Source organism: Gopherus flavomarginatus, chromosome 1, assembly GCF_025201925.1.
Source record: "Gopherus flavomarginatus isolate rGopFla2 chromosome 1, rGopFla2.mat.asm, whole genome shotgun sequence".
In the NCBI taxonomy this organism is placed as follows: Eukaryota; Metazoa; Chordata; order Testudines; family Testudinidae; genus Gopherus; species Gopherus flavomarginatus.
Genome location: NC_066617.1, coordinates 369360460 through 369374223, shown reverse-complemented (window position 1 = coordinate 369374223; position 13764 = coordinate 369360460). Strand labels below are relative to the sequence as shown.

General features: G+C 43.8%; 1 pseudogene; it reads left to right on the top strand.

Annotated features, from left to right (window-relative positions):
- Window positions 1-2419: 2419 nt before the first annotated feature.
- On the top strand, window positions 2420-3354 carry LOC127058827 (olfactory receptor 51G2-like; annotated as a pseudogene).
- Window positions 3355-13764: the final 10410 nt, after the last annotated feature.

The window sequence follows — 13764 nt, the reverse complement described above, 5'->3', positions numbered from 1 at the left end:
CTTTTCTGCAGAACTGCTGCTTAGTCAGTTGGTCCCTAGTCCGTAGCAGCGCATGGGAATCTTCAGTCCTGAAGTGCAGGACTCCGTCCTTGTCCTTGCTGAACCTCCTCAGATTTCTTTTGGCCCAATCCTCCAATTTGTCTAGGTCTCTCTTGATCTGATCCCTACCCTCCATCATATCTAGTTCTCCCCCCGATTAGTGTCATCTGAAGGTGCAATCCATCCAATCATCCAGGATCATTAATAAAGGTGTGGAAGAGTTGTTTGATGCTGTCTCCTGCTAACTAACAAGAAGCTGTTTCTAATCACGGCCATGAGCACAATCCCTCTGCAATACCTGTGCAAGGGTTTCCAAAAAGTCCTGAGAAAAAGACCGCTGCTCTGTGTTTCAGCAAAGAGTGGAGCAGAGGTGCAGGAAAGGGGAGTGTTTGTATGCAATTTTCACCTTACACGAGGATGGCTGAAGAGTATCAGAGGGTAGCCGTGTTAGTCTGGATCTGTAAAAGCAGCAAAGAATCCTGTGGCACCTTATAGACTAACAGACGTTTTGGAGCATGAGCTTTCGTGGGTGAATACCCACTTCCTCAGATGCATGGATGGCTGAAGTAACTTGCACGTTGAAAAGAATATTAGTGTAAACCTACTGTTTGAACTATCCATTCATTTGTGCTGCCAACTGTTTCCCCACCCAGATTAAGTAGCTATCTGTGTCAGCTTGTATCTTTGCAGATAGCTACAGACCCTTCCACGGGGTGAGGGAGCAGCTCCTGTGAGGATGAAGAGAAGCCTGTAGGATGGTCAGACTTTCTGGATTCAGTCAATGTTGGCCAGGCAAAGCAGTTCAGCTTCTCCTGGAGAGATTCTTGGGGGTCAGAGTGTATCACTGGGAACATTTGTTTAGGGAAAATGGATAGAGCCTGGTTCTTATTGATTTTACACATGTAAATTTGGAGTGATGCAGTTGAAGTAAATGTTAGTGAATTCAGAATGTGGACTTGGGAATTTTTCCCATGTGCTGAAGAGAGGCAGTGTCATAATTTGGACTCCCAGGAATGGCGAAAATAATTTATATATATATATATATATATATATATATATATATATAAAGGAAGAGAGAACACTGGGCTGTGTTTCAGCATAGAGCTGAGGTGCAGAGGCAGAACAATTCCATCAGCTAACTGGTGTTGCAAGCTGATTTCCCTCTGAGGAGTTTTTTTTAATGTTGCTGAGTACCTGTAAAGACATTTCCCTTTCCTAGTACAACATTATGTGACTTTGTGTTATGGGCAATGGGCATTTATTAGCTTTGAATTGGTAAATTAATTCCTTTAACTCTTCTGAAAAAACCCTTGCAATGACACAAGACTTTATACTAGTGTAGGCATAATATCAGAAGAGTCGCCGTGTAAGTCTGGATCTGTAAAAAGAAAGAAAGAGTCCTGTGGCACCTTATAGACTGACAGACGTATTGGAGCATGAGCTTTCGTGGGTGAATACTCACTTCGTCGGATGCATGTAGTGGAAATTTCCAGGGGCAGGTATATATATGCAGGCAAGAATCAATATGGAAATAACGAGGTTAGTTCAATCAGGGAGGATGAGGCCCTCTTCTAGCAGTTGAGGTTTGAACACCATGGGAGGAGAAACTGCTTTTGTTGTTGGCTGGCCATTCACAGTCTTTCTTTAATCCTGAGCAGATGGTGTCAAATTTGCAGATGAACTGAAGCTCAACAGTTTCTCTTTGGAGTCTGGTCCTGAAGTTCTTTTGCTGCAGGATGGCAACCTTTAAATCTGCTATTGTGTGGCCAGGGAAATTGAAATGTTCTCCTACAGGTTTTTGTATATTGCCATTCCCAATATCTGAGGTGCATTGCTGGCACATGATGGTGTATATTACGTTGGTGTTCGTGCAGGTGAATGAACCAGTGATGTTGTGGCTGATCTGGTTAGGCCCTGTGATGGTGTCGCTGGTGTAGAAGAAATGGGTGTTTAATATGGGTTACCAGAAAATCTAATTATAGCAGTGAGGATTGTTTCTAATATAGTATTGGAAGGGATCTAAACCTTCCTGATTTACACCATTAAATATGTGTAAATGCTGGGTATCAAGAGGAAACTTTCCCTGGAAGCAGGTTTTTCATAGCTATCTATTGAAGGGCTTCTTCCCCCTTTTTCTCCAGCATCGGAAACTGGCTACTGAGCTAGATGGAATACAGGTCTTATCCAGTCTGGCAGTGTCTATCTTCCCATCAGTGGTATAAATCCAAGACTATGTTTTTGATGATTTTCCTTGAGATCCTGAGAGTCTCTAGACTTGCACTAAGAGCAGAAAGATGTCTTGTTAAATATAATCTAGTTTCCTGTTCTTTTTTCCTTCAGGAAGGAAAGTTGAAAACTCCTGGGACCTGCCTAGTACTTTATGTCAGCTGTCAATGACACCAAATCCAACTCTGCAGAATTATTTCTCACCAGAATACCTGGGATGGAAGACATTCATCTCTGGATCTCTATCCCTTTTTACTTAATGTATGTTATTTCGATAGTAGGAAATTCAGTCATTCTGTTCATTATAAAAACAGATCAAGCCTCCATGAGCCCATGTACATTTTTCTTTCCATGTTGACAGTCACAGACCTTGGCTTATCGGTAACCACCATGCCAACAATACTGGGCATATTCTTGTTTAAATCTAGGGAGATCAGCCTCGATACCTGTTTTGCTCAGCTGTTTTTCATCAACTCACTTTCATACATTCAATCATCTGTGCTCTTGTTGATGGCCTTTGACCGCTTTGTCGCGATCTGAAATCCTTTAAGATATGCATCCATCTTAACCCTCCCAAAAATAGTCAAGATGGGACTAGTGTGTGTGCTAAGGGCAGTGGCCTTAATATTCCCACTCCCCTTTCTCCTGAAACAGTTCCAATACTGTCGAGCTAATGTCCTCTCCCATTCCTACTGTGTGAACTGAGAGGTCATGAAGTTAGCTTGTTCAGATATCACAGTCAACAGCATCTATGTCTTGTCCATTGCACTTTTAACAGTGGAGTTAGACTCGCTGCTTATTTGCTTGTCTTATGTGATGATCCTCAGAAGAGTGCTGAGCATCACATCCCACATGGAGTCCCTCAGGGCCCTGAACACCTATGTGGCCCACCTCTGTGCTGTCTTCCTTTTCTACACACCAATGCTTGGCTTTCCTGTGATACACAGATTCGGGAATAGCTCTTCTCACTCGCTTCAGATTTTTCTGGGATATGTATACCTGCTGGACCCGCCTCTGATGAAGCCAATCGTATACAGAGTGAAAAGCAAACACCTTTGTGTGAAGATAATCAGGGTGTTCTTCAAGTGACAGATCAGTTCATCACTTGGCTATGGCACTGGTGACTTAAGCGACAAAAAACATGGACCACAGCCACCTATTCCATCCTGGACCGTTCCATCTGAGATGCTATGAGCTACTTATCTCCACTTTGTAGAGAGGTTCAGATGAGGTCTAAGCCCTGGCACAATGGGAGATGGATGTCCTGACCCGCTGGTGAGGGAGGACAGTGAAATGGGGGAAAGAGACCAAGGGAGGCAGTGAGATGAACAAAGTTCCTGTGTTTCTGGAGAGACAAGGGACTGGTGGGATGTTGGCCCATAAAAAGCCGTATCCTTGGCTGCTCAGACTTCAGAATTCCTGTTGATGCAGTTAATAAAGAGAATGGATGCGGCTATTGTTTCCCATTAGACCTGGCCTGTCACTTTCCTGGCTCTGGTTAAAAATCTACATGCCATGAAAAAAGCTGCTGAGCCATGATCAAAGCTCTTTTGCAATTGCAGTCCTGGCCCTTCCTGAGCAGTCTGGGCACTGGGTGATCCATGAGCGTGGCATCATGTGTGGTCAGAGGCTATTCAAGGACCATGGACACACATCCTTCCCCGACGCCCTCAGAAAGGTGCTTGTGACTGTGTCATGTCAGAAACATGATTAATGCAGGAGCCCTGGGAGGCCATTTTATCCCCTGAGGCACCACCCTCTGCTCCTTCACTTCCCCTATATCCCCGACCCTGCCCAGGCTGGAAGCTGGAGCCTTGCTGTGTTAAGAGCTGGCCAGACAGCCCTGATGTTCCATCTTCCCTGGGCAGGAGGGTCAGGGGACCCAAGAACAGCCCCCAGCCCATCTTCCCACTGTGACGTTATTGATATAAACTGGGACCATATAGAACATGGTTTGCAATCTAGGTCCTATAGTGGCACCAGATCTTATGTAAAGAGGGTCATGTAAGGTGTCTAAGACCAAGGTATGGGTCACTGATTATGATTATGCTGTCTGTATGTCTGTATCATTTTGTAGTTGAAGTTATGAATATTGGCTGTATACTGTCTATATTTCAAACTTGTGCTGTGTTACTGGGAGAGATCCCAGACAAGTGGGTGTTAGCTCTGCTTAGCCTGCTTGATGGCCCATTAACGACCATCAGCTACACAATTGACCCATTGAGAGGAGGCAGATACGCCTTGTGACTCAGCAGGGCGTGCAGAAACTGGCCCATGTGACTGCAAACTCCATTTTGCTGTAATTTTCCACAGTAAAAACCAAGAAGTGTTCTGACACCTGGAAAAGCCTATATAAGGCTGATGCCTCATCTCCATCTTGTCTTCAATCCTGCTTCTTACCTCTGGAGGGACTTTGCTACAAACTGAAGCTCTAGACAAAGGACTGATGACCCATCCCAGCGGGGGATGTTCTCCAGAGACTTGATTTGAACCTGCAGTTTATTCCATCACTGCTACAAGCCTGAACTAAGAACTTTGCCATTACCGTATGTAATTGATTCCATTTAACCAATTCTAGCTCTCATCTCTATCTTTTTCCTTTTATGAATAAACCTTTAGATTTTAGATTCTAAAGGATTGGCAACAGCGTGATTTGTGGGTAAGATCTGATGTGTATATTGACTTGGGTCTGGGGCTTGGTCCTTTGGGATCGAGAGAACCTTTTTCTTTTATTGGGGTGTTCATTTTCATAACCATTCATCCCCAGGACAAGAGGCCCTGGTGGTGATACTGGAAGACTGGAGTGTCTAAGGAAATTGCTTGTGTGACTTGTGGTTAGCCAGTGGGATGAAACCGAAGTCATTTTTGTCTGGCTGGTTTGGTTTGCCTTAGATGTGGAAAAACCCCAGCCTACAGCTATAACTGCCCTGTTTAAGCAGTTGGTCCTGAATTGGCACTCTCAGTTGGGTCCCACCAGAACTACATCGTCACACCCACCCACCAGGACACACCACAATCGAAGGTGGAGAATCTGGGGCTCTCAACAATGGCCTGGGCTCCCTGGTCAGTTCTTACCAAAATCCAGCTCCGACCTGGCTGGGGACCATGCTTGAGGTGAAGAGAAGGAACAGGGGGAAGGGCCTCAGGAGAAGGGGAGGAAGAGGAAGATGGGGGTGTAAGGGGAAAATGAGGAGCAGGGGATGCAGCATCCCTGAAGCATTGCAGACCCCTGCAAGGAGGTCATTGGGGGAGAATGGGCTGGGGGGTAGGAGAGGCACTTATCTATGGCCCAGATTATTGTAGCGTCTGAGGACCTCTTGAACTTTGACATATTTATCAGTACAACACCCCGTGCTGTAGGGCAATGTTATTAACACCACTGGGAAGATTCCAAGAGCAGAAGGAACCATTGTGATCACCTAGTCTGACTGCCTGTGGAGCATGGGCCAGAGACCTCCCCTGAAATAACTCCTAGAGGAGAACTATTGGAACAACCTCCTGCCTTGATTTAACAGTTGTCAGTGATGGAGAATATTCCACGGCCCTTGATAAATTCTTTCCATGGTTAATTACCCTCATCCTTAAAAAAACACCACATCCTTTCTGAATGTGTCTAGATTCATCTTCCAGCCATTGGATCATGCTATAAATGTCTCTGCTAGACTGAAGAAACCATTGTTAAATGTTTGTTCCTCAGGTAGGTACTTACAGACATTGGTCCCATCACCCCTTAACAATAACACCTCTTTCTGTTAAACTAAATAAATTGAGCTTCTTCAGTGGATCACTCTCAAGCAGGTTTTCTAATCCTTTCATCATTCTCTTGGTTGTTCTCTGACTCCTCTTCAATTTATCCACGTGTTCCTCCAACTGTGGGCAATAAAACAGGACACAATATTCCAGCAGTGCTCCCAGCTGTGCCAAGTACCCATACAAAATATCATCTCTGCTCCTACTTGAGATTCCCCTGCTTATACTTCCTGGATTACACTGGGATTTTCAGCCATAGCACACCACTGAGCTGCAAGTCTTTTTCAGAGTCACTGCTTCCCAAGATTGGGTCCTCCATTCGACAAGGATGGCCTGCATCCCTTGTTCCCAGATGTAAACTTTAAATTGAGCCATATTAAAAGAGATATTGTTGAGGCCCAGAGGGGTTAAGTGAGTTGCCCAAGGTCAAAGAAGAAGTCTGTGGAAGAGCCTGGAACTGAAGCCAGTTCTTCTGAGTCCCAGAACAGCACTTTAAGCCCTGAACCATCCTTCCTATCTGGGGTAGTGGCTGGAGATGGGGCATCTGGAAGCTCAGCATGCAGAGATTGCCAGGAACCCCAGGAATTCAACTCCTGTGAGATCTCTAAACAGGAGCCCAAGAACAATTCCTTTTCCAGATGAGAATGCTGTGTCATGCTTTCTCCTGAATCTATGAAGGGGCAAATCCATCATCCAGGATGCACAGCAGGGTCAGAGTTGGTAAGCAACTCCACATGAGCTCCAGATGTGATGCAAAATGGGCAAATAGACCTGGAAGCGACCACCTAAGTCAATGAGTCCAGTCCTCTTCTATGGCACGCGACCCTGGCATATTGTTTGGTGCATAAGCCTTTGTTAGCAGGGGCTAAATGAGTTCCCCCTGACAGCTAGCTGGGAGTGGAAGAGACTTCAGAGGCAAACAATATTTACATGAACAAACCTAGTTTTCCTAGATACTCAGCAGATAGTGGTGTTGCTCAAAGTGATCTACTTTGGCTGGTGCTGGGTTACAAGTCACGGTTGTACTGCATTCAGGGGTAGGGAAATGTTGTTATCAATGTTATTTTCTTTATTGTAAGAACAAAGGTGAGGAGAACTGTGCTTAACCTCTCTCAAATGAGGGAGTCACACTCAGCTGAAAGGACTTTGAGCTGGGGAAACATTCCCCTTTAACAGGCAAACAACTTGGAATATCCTTTCCCCTGTTCCAGCACACATGGCTGTTCAAGGACAATTGCTTGGAGATTGGGATTGCTCCCTTCATGGGCAAGTCATTACCCCGAACAGACACAGGAACATTTCCTTCAGTGTTACAGTTCTGTACAGTAATTTTCTCCAGAGAAACATTTCCCTGAGCCTTATCTAATTCCAGATAGACACTCATTAACTAAACTAAAATTTAGTAAAAAACAGAAGAGAGTATGATTAAAATATTTCTATACATCCAGACATGAGTTCAATTAATTGATGTGCAGATTCATTGCAGAGATGGTGAGCTTCGTAGTTTCAAAAAGTTCCTTTAGAATTCAGTTCACACGTCAGATTACAATGTCCAAATCTCATATTCAGGGCGTACCAGTATAACTGGAACCTCGGTCTTGCGAATCAAACTTCCCTTGATGTAATCTAAGTAGATCTGAGATGATGGAATCAGGACCCAAGGATGGTTTCTCCAATTTCATGTCTTTTGACAAGTTGAAATTCCTCAGGGAACAGAAGGTAATTAGGATGACTTTGAAGGACGTCCATCACCATTACTTAGCTGTATAAATTAACATAAGGCCATTTGCTTGTTCTCCACTATTCACAGCACATTTCAAAGAGAGAGGAGTACTGAGATATCTTGTGTTTACAATTTATTTACATGACAGGATGTTCTTTTGACCTCTGAATTATCAGAATAAAGCACAGACAGGGACTGTTGATTACATTTTCCACACTACTGATAGATATGTAAATACACAAAACCACAAACATTATCTCCCAACATGTCTTCTGGGGGTTATTTATTTTGCAAGACGTTTAACCAATGTGGCACCTGTCATAAACAAATAGCTAAGGGTTAATGTTCCTTTACCTGTAAAGGGGTAACACCAGTAACCTGAAACACCTGCCAGAGGACCAATCAGGAAACAAGACTTTTTCAAATCTGGGTGGAGGGAAGTTTTGGGTGTGAGTTCTTTGTTCTTTGTCTTGGTTCGGTGATCCTCTCAGCTCTGAGAGTGATCTCTCTCTATCTCCAGCTTTCTAATCTTCTGTTTCCAAATTGTAAGTTCAAGAATAGTAAGACAATAAGTTTATATTGTTTTTTGTATTTACATGTGTGTAGTTGCTAGAATGTGTTAAATTGTATTCTTTTTGGATAAGGCTGTTTATTCAATTTTTTCCTTTAAGCAATTGACTCTGTATAGTGTCATCTTATTACAGAGACTATTTTTAATGTCTTTTTCTTTCTTTTTTTTTTATAAAGCTTTCTTTTTAAGACCTGTTGGAGTTTTTCTTTAGTGGGGACTCCAGGGAATTAAGTCTGCAGCTCACCAGGGAATTGGTGGGAGGAAGAAGTCAGGGGGGAAATCTCTTTGTGTTAGATTTACTAAGCCTGACTTTGCATACCCTCTGGGTGAAGGGGGGGGAGAGAGATTAGCTCTCTCGGTACTTATGTTTCCAGGACTGGAAGCAGGGAATCTCCTAGAGTCGTCCAGGGAGGGGAGCCTGGGAGGAAGTAACAAGGAAACAAGGGGAGGGGGTTATTTCCCTTTGTTGTGAGACTCAAGGAATCTGAGTCTGGGGGTCCCCCAGGGAAGGTTTTGGGGAGACCACTGTGAGCTAGGCACTGTATAAATCCCTGGCTGGTGGCAGCTTTACCAGGTCCAAGCTGGTAACTAAGCTTGGAGGTTTTCATGCTAACACCCATATTTTGGACTCTAAGGTCCAGATCTGGGAAAAATGTTATGACAGGGACTGTTGATTACATTTTCCACACTACTCATAGATATATAAATACACAAAACCACAAACATTATCTCCCAACATGTCTTCTGTGGGTTATTTATTTTGCAAGACGTTTAACCAATGTGGCACCCTATAATGCTTTATGGAAATATGCTTATGAATGTATATATGCCATAACTGGGCATGCAATGTAACATATCTCTGCAAAAGTTATGATCCACTGAATCTATCCATCCTATCTGTACACATGTAACATTTTTGTATTCAAAGTTATGAATATTGGCTGTGTACTTGTTTGATTTTAAGTAGCCTTAGTAAGGTATTTGGTCAGATTCTTAAGCAAGGAATTTTCAAGTTAAATGCCCAATCAAGAAACATGTAACGGACAATAGAACCTTGGAAGACTCCAATCCAAAGAAAAAGTCTACTTGGAGACGTTGAAGGTAGCATGTGAACAATGGCCGCCACTGGTAAAGTTCTGAGTCATGCGCGGACATGTGACTTGCTGGATTCTGCATAGGATAGAGGAAAGGGACTCAAACTACAAAGGAAAGTCTATTTAAGCCCTTTGGAGACACCTCCCTTTTGTCTTCAGCTGGCTCAAGAGATAACCTCTCCGCCCCAAAGGATGCCTGAAAGAAACTGGAACAAAGGACAGTAACCACAAGGGTGAGGATCGCTGGACCCAGACTAGAGGAAGATTAGTCTGTAAAAGAAACTTATTGGAACCATCTTTGAGGGTGAGATTTCATCTGTAATCACTTTCTTACTATATTAGATTTAGACTTGAATGTTTTATTTTATTTTGCTTGGTAATTCACTTTGTTCTGTTTGTTATTACTTGGAACCACTTAAATCCTACTTTCTGTATTTAATACAACCACTTTTTACTTATTAATTGACCCAGAGCATGTATTAATCACTGGTGGGGACAAACAGCTTTGCATATCTCTCTACCAGTGCTATAGAGGATGGACCATCTATGAGTTTACCTGTGTAAGCTTTATATAGGGTAAAACAGATTTATTTGGGGTTTGGATCCCATTAGGACCTTCGATTGGGAGCTGGGCATCTGAGTGCTGGAGACAGGAACACTTCTCAAGCTGTTTTCATTTAAGCCTAAAGCTTTAGGTGGATGTTGTTCAGATCTGGGTCTGGGTTTGCAAAAGACATAGCGTGTCTAGCTCAAACCAGGCAGGGCACTGAAGTCCCAAACAGCCATGGAAAATGGGCTCAGAGGAAATCTTGGCACATCAGGTGGCACATCCCTAGAGTTTTCTGTGATCCAACCCATCACAACAATATAGAGCCATTACTACACTCCGCTTTCCTGCACCTCAGCTCCACTCTTTGCTGGATCACTCACCAGCAGTTCTGTTCTGTCAGGACTTTTTGGAAAATCTTGCACGGGTATCACAGAGGGATTTTGTTCATGACTCTGAATGTAAGTGTTAGAAACAGGTACTGGTCAGTTACTGGGAGACCATATCATACAGGAGTTCACTGAATGAAGACTTAATAGCACAAACCCATTGCAAACACTATTTGGAGTACTATTGAAATACTTTTGAAAGCAAAATCCTTTATGCAGTAAAGTCCCCACTACTCCCTGCTGTAGAGATTCCAGTAACTCTGCTGCTGGTTTTTGATATATATGCATGTCATGAAATTTTGTCTTTTTAATATTTATATTACAATGAAAAGTTTTGGCATAACATTTAAACATTTGTACTTTGACACACACATGTTGTCATAAACAGATAGCTAAGGGTTAATGTCTCTTTCACCTATAAAAGGGTTAACAAACAGTGACCTGAAACACCTGCCAGAGGACCAATCAGGAAACAAGACTTTTTCAAATCTGGGTGGAGGGAAGTTTTGGGTGTGAGTTCTTTGTTCTTTGTCTTGGTTCGGTGATCCTCTCAGCTCTGAGAGTGATCTCTCTCTATCTCCAGCTTTCTAATCTTCTGTTTCCAAATTGTAAGTTCAAGAATAGTAAGACAATAAGTTTATATTGTTTTTTGTATTTACATGTGTGTAGTTGCTGGAATGTTTAAATTGTATTCCTTTTGGATAAGGCTGTTTATTCATTTTTTCTTTTAAGCAATTGACCCTGTATATTGTCACCTTGATACAGAGACTATTTTTATGTCTTTTTCTTTCTTTTTATATAAAGCTTTCTTTTTAAAACCAGTTTGAGTTTCTTCACTAGTTAGACTAAGGAAGGAGAAGGGGGTGGGAAGGGTGGAATCCCTTTGTTTAGATTCATGGAGCTTGAATCTATATAATTCTCCAGGAGCCCAGGGAGGGAATACCTGGAGGGGAGGAGTGGGGAAAGGGAGTGGGTTATTTCCCTTTGTGGTGAGACTCAGGGCATCTGAGTCTTGGGGTTCCCCAGGGAAGGCTTTGGGGAGACCAGAGTGAGCCAGACACTGAAATTTTCTGGCTGGTGGCAGCGATATCAGATCCAAGCTGGTAATTAAGTTTGGAGGTTTCATGCTAGCTTCTCATGTTCTGAACTCTAAGGTTCAGATCTGAGTAGGAAAGTTACGACACATGTAAACAGACTCGTTTCCCTCTGATGGACTTTCAGAGATGACTTCTCAGGTTAGAGTGGGACGTAAAATGTAGCATCTGTCCTCTGGATTTCTTCTGAACCTGAAAGATCCCAGCGTCTCAGCGCTCAGTCAGTGGCTTGTCATCAAACAAAAGTCTAGTAGCTCCTCTGTCCCTGAGTTAATAGCTGACTGATTCTCCTCAGGTTCTGTTCTGTCAGTCTGCAGCCTGTATCCGGAGTGGTAACAGGCATTCCCTGAGCTCTCACTCTCTAGTACATAGTGACCTCAGAGCTGTTATTCAGGCACAATGAGGGTTTGAAGGACACAGACTTCAAAGTCGAACACATGAGTATTCATGGAAATAGAACATCATTTCACACACGAAATGGGACAGAGGCTCATGGTTCAAGCCAGAGCTGGGCTGGAAAACTGAGAGGTTCCCCTCCACCACGTACCCCCCATAAAAGTAAGACCCAAACTAAAATGTTTCCTTTTTATCCATTCTCTGGGGTGTGTTTTCATAGATAATGGATCATTTTTCTCTAAAATTTCAATTTCCACGATACTGCCCAGTTGCAGATGCCTGGATCCCCAAGAGAAATTGGGACTTTTCATCTGCTTGTCCCTCGTAACATAAATGAAGGCTGCACTGGTGGAGTCTCTGGCTGCACTCTGGATATGGAAAGGTCAAAAGCTCTCAATCAATCTATGGCTGAGGATTTGTGCCCTTCAGCTACACCAACCAATCTGCCAATCTCTGTGGACTATTGTGAGAGGCCCTGGTAGCACATCTCTAATGAGCTTCCAGGGAGCTGGTGAGGGTCCTGGAGTAGTTGGGGAGGCCAAGAGATTGTGCGTGGGTGGGCCTAGCTCCCAATGGATCACTGAGATCAGGGCATAACTTTGGGGATTCCTAGGTCCTGGGTCCCCCCTTTTCATTCTTCAGGGAAAAGGAAGGGAGCTCTCCTCCTGGAACGATCTGAGGGAAATTTCCATGTACAGAGACTTGTGGATTCTCTGTACTCTGGTCAGCACCCTGGGTGTGTAATGCAGGAAAGGGGGCTGCTGCAGAGAAATCTGCTCCTATATTAATATTATTATTCTATTTGAGTTTATTTCAGCAAGATCACAGCTGTTATGGCATCATCATTACCACTCGGCCACCCTCGAGGTAGCCATGTGAATAACAGGGATGATAAGCCCCAATTCCAGCAAGACAGCCTGCAGCAGGGCTGGTTCTGCAGTCTCACTGGGTAGCATTAGCACGCATTCCCTATCATTTCGCATCTTGCACTTTGCCTTTTGTTCTCGCGGGGTTTATATCTGCTGCACACGAAGCCAAGCAGCTAAGTGTCCCTGATGGTCAAGTGACCCCTAAGGGATATTGTGAACATGCTTCATAAAGACAGGTGCCTCTCTGTCTGAACAGATGCTGCCTCCTGCCCTGTAACCTCTCCGATGACTCCTTGTCCTTTAGGGTGAAGACCTCTGGCGTCAGTGGCTCCCCTTCTAGCAGGAATTGAGTACGTTGGCAGGTTTCACTCTCTTTAAAATGCAAAATGATGTGTAAAGGCTGCAATCTGTTTCCATTTGCAGATGTTCTGTGCAGCGACAGAGGGCTCAGCTGGGCTGTTGGGGTGACTCATTGATGGGGCTGGAGGGCAGGTAGCAGTAAGTAGCTTGGGAACCCCTCCACTACATCTGCCCATGCTCCACAGAGGATAATTTCATCTACACAGAAATCTGACATTCAAAGAGAGCTTGCAGTGCTAAAACCCTGATACCCTGAGCAATGATTTTTCAAGGAGTCCCATTTGTAGAGGGGCTGTGTGCTCTGGGCCCAATCCTGCCAGGGGCTGAGGAAGAAGAGATCCCACGGAATATCAGTGACTACTTCCCAAATTGCATCAGGTCTATTTGCTGCTGGAAATTTAATCAACAAATACATTTTCAACAATTTTACTCTTTGGCTTGCTTGTAGATGCAGGAATTCAGAGCTGAGTTGCTCTGAGGGCACACAAGCAAGTCTCATTTTATGCGAGGGTTCCGTTCCACGGTTAGCGCTGTGATGGGGCAAGGCCAGATGGCTACAGTAAAGTACTAAGAAACAGGTATGTAAGCCCCAGGCTAAACAAATCCTTAGGACCATTGTAACCAAATGGCAGTTGCTCCAGGTTAATCAAGGCACCTGGGGCCAATTAAGATCTTTCAAGAAGGCAGTGGAGATATCTACATTGAT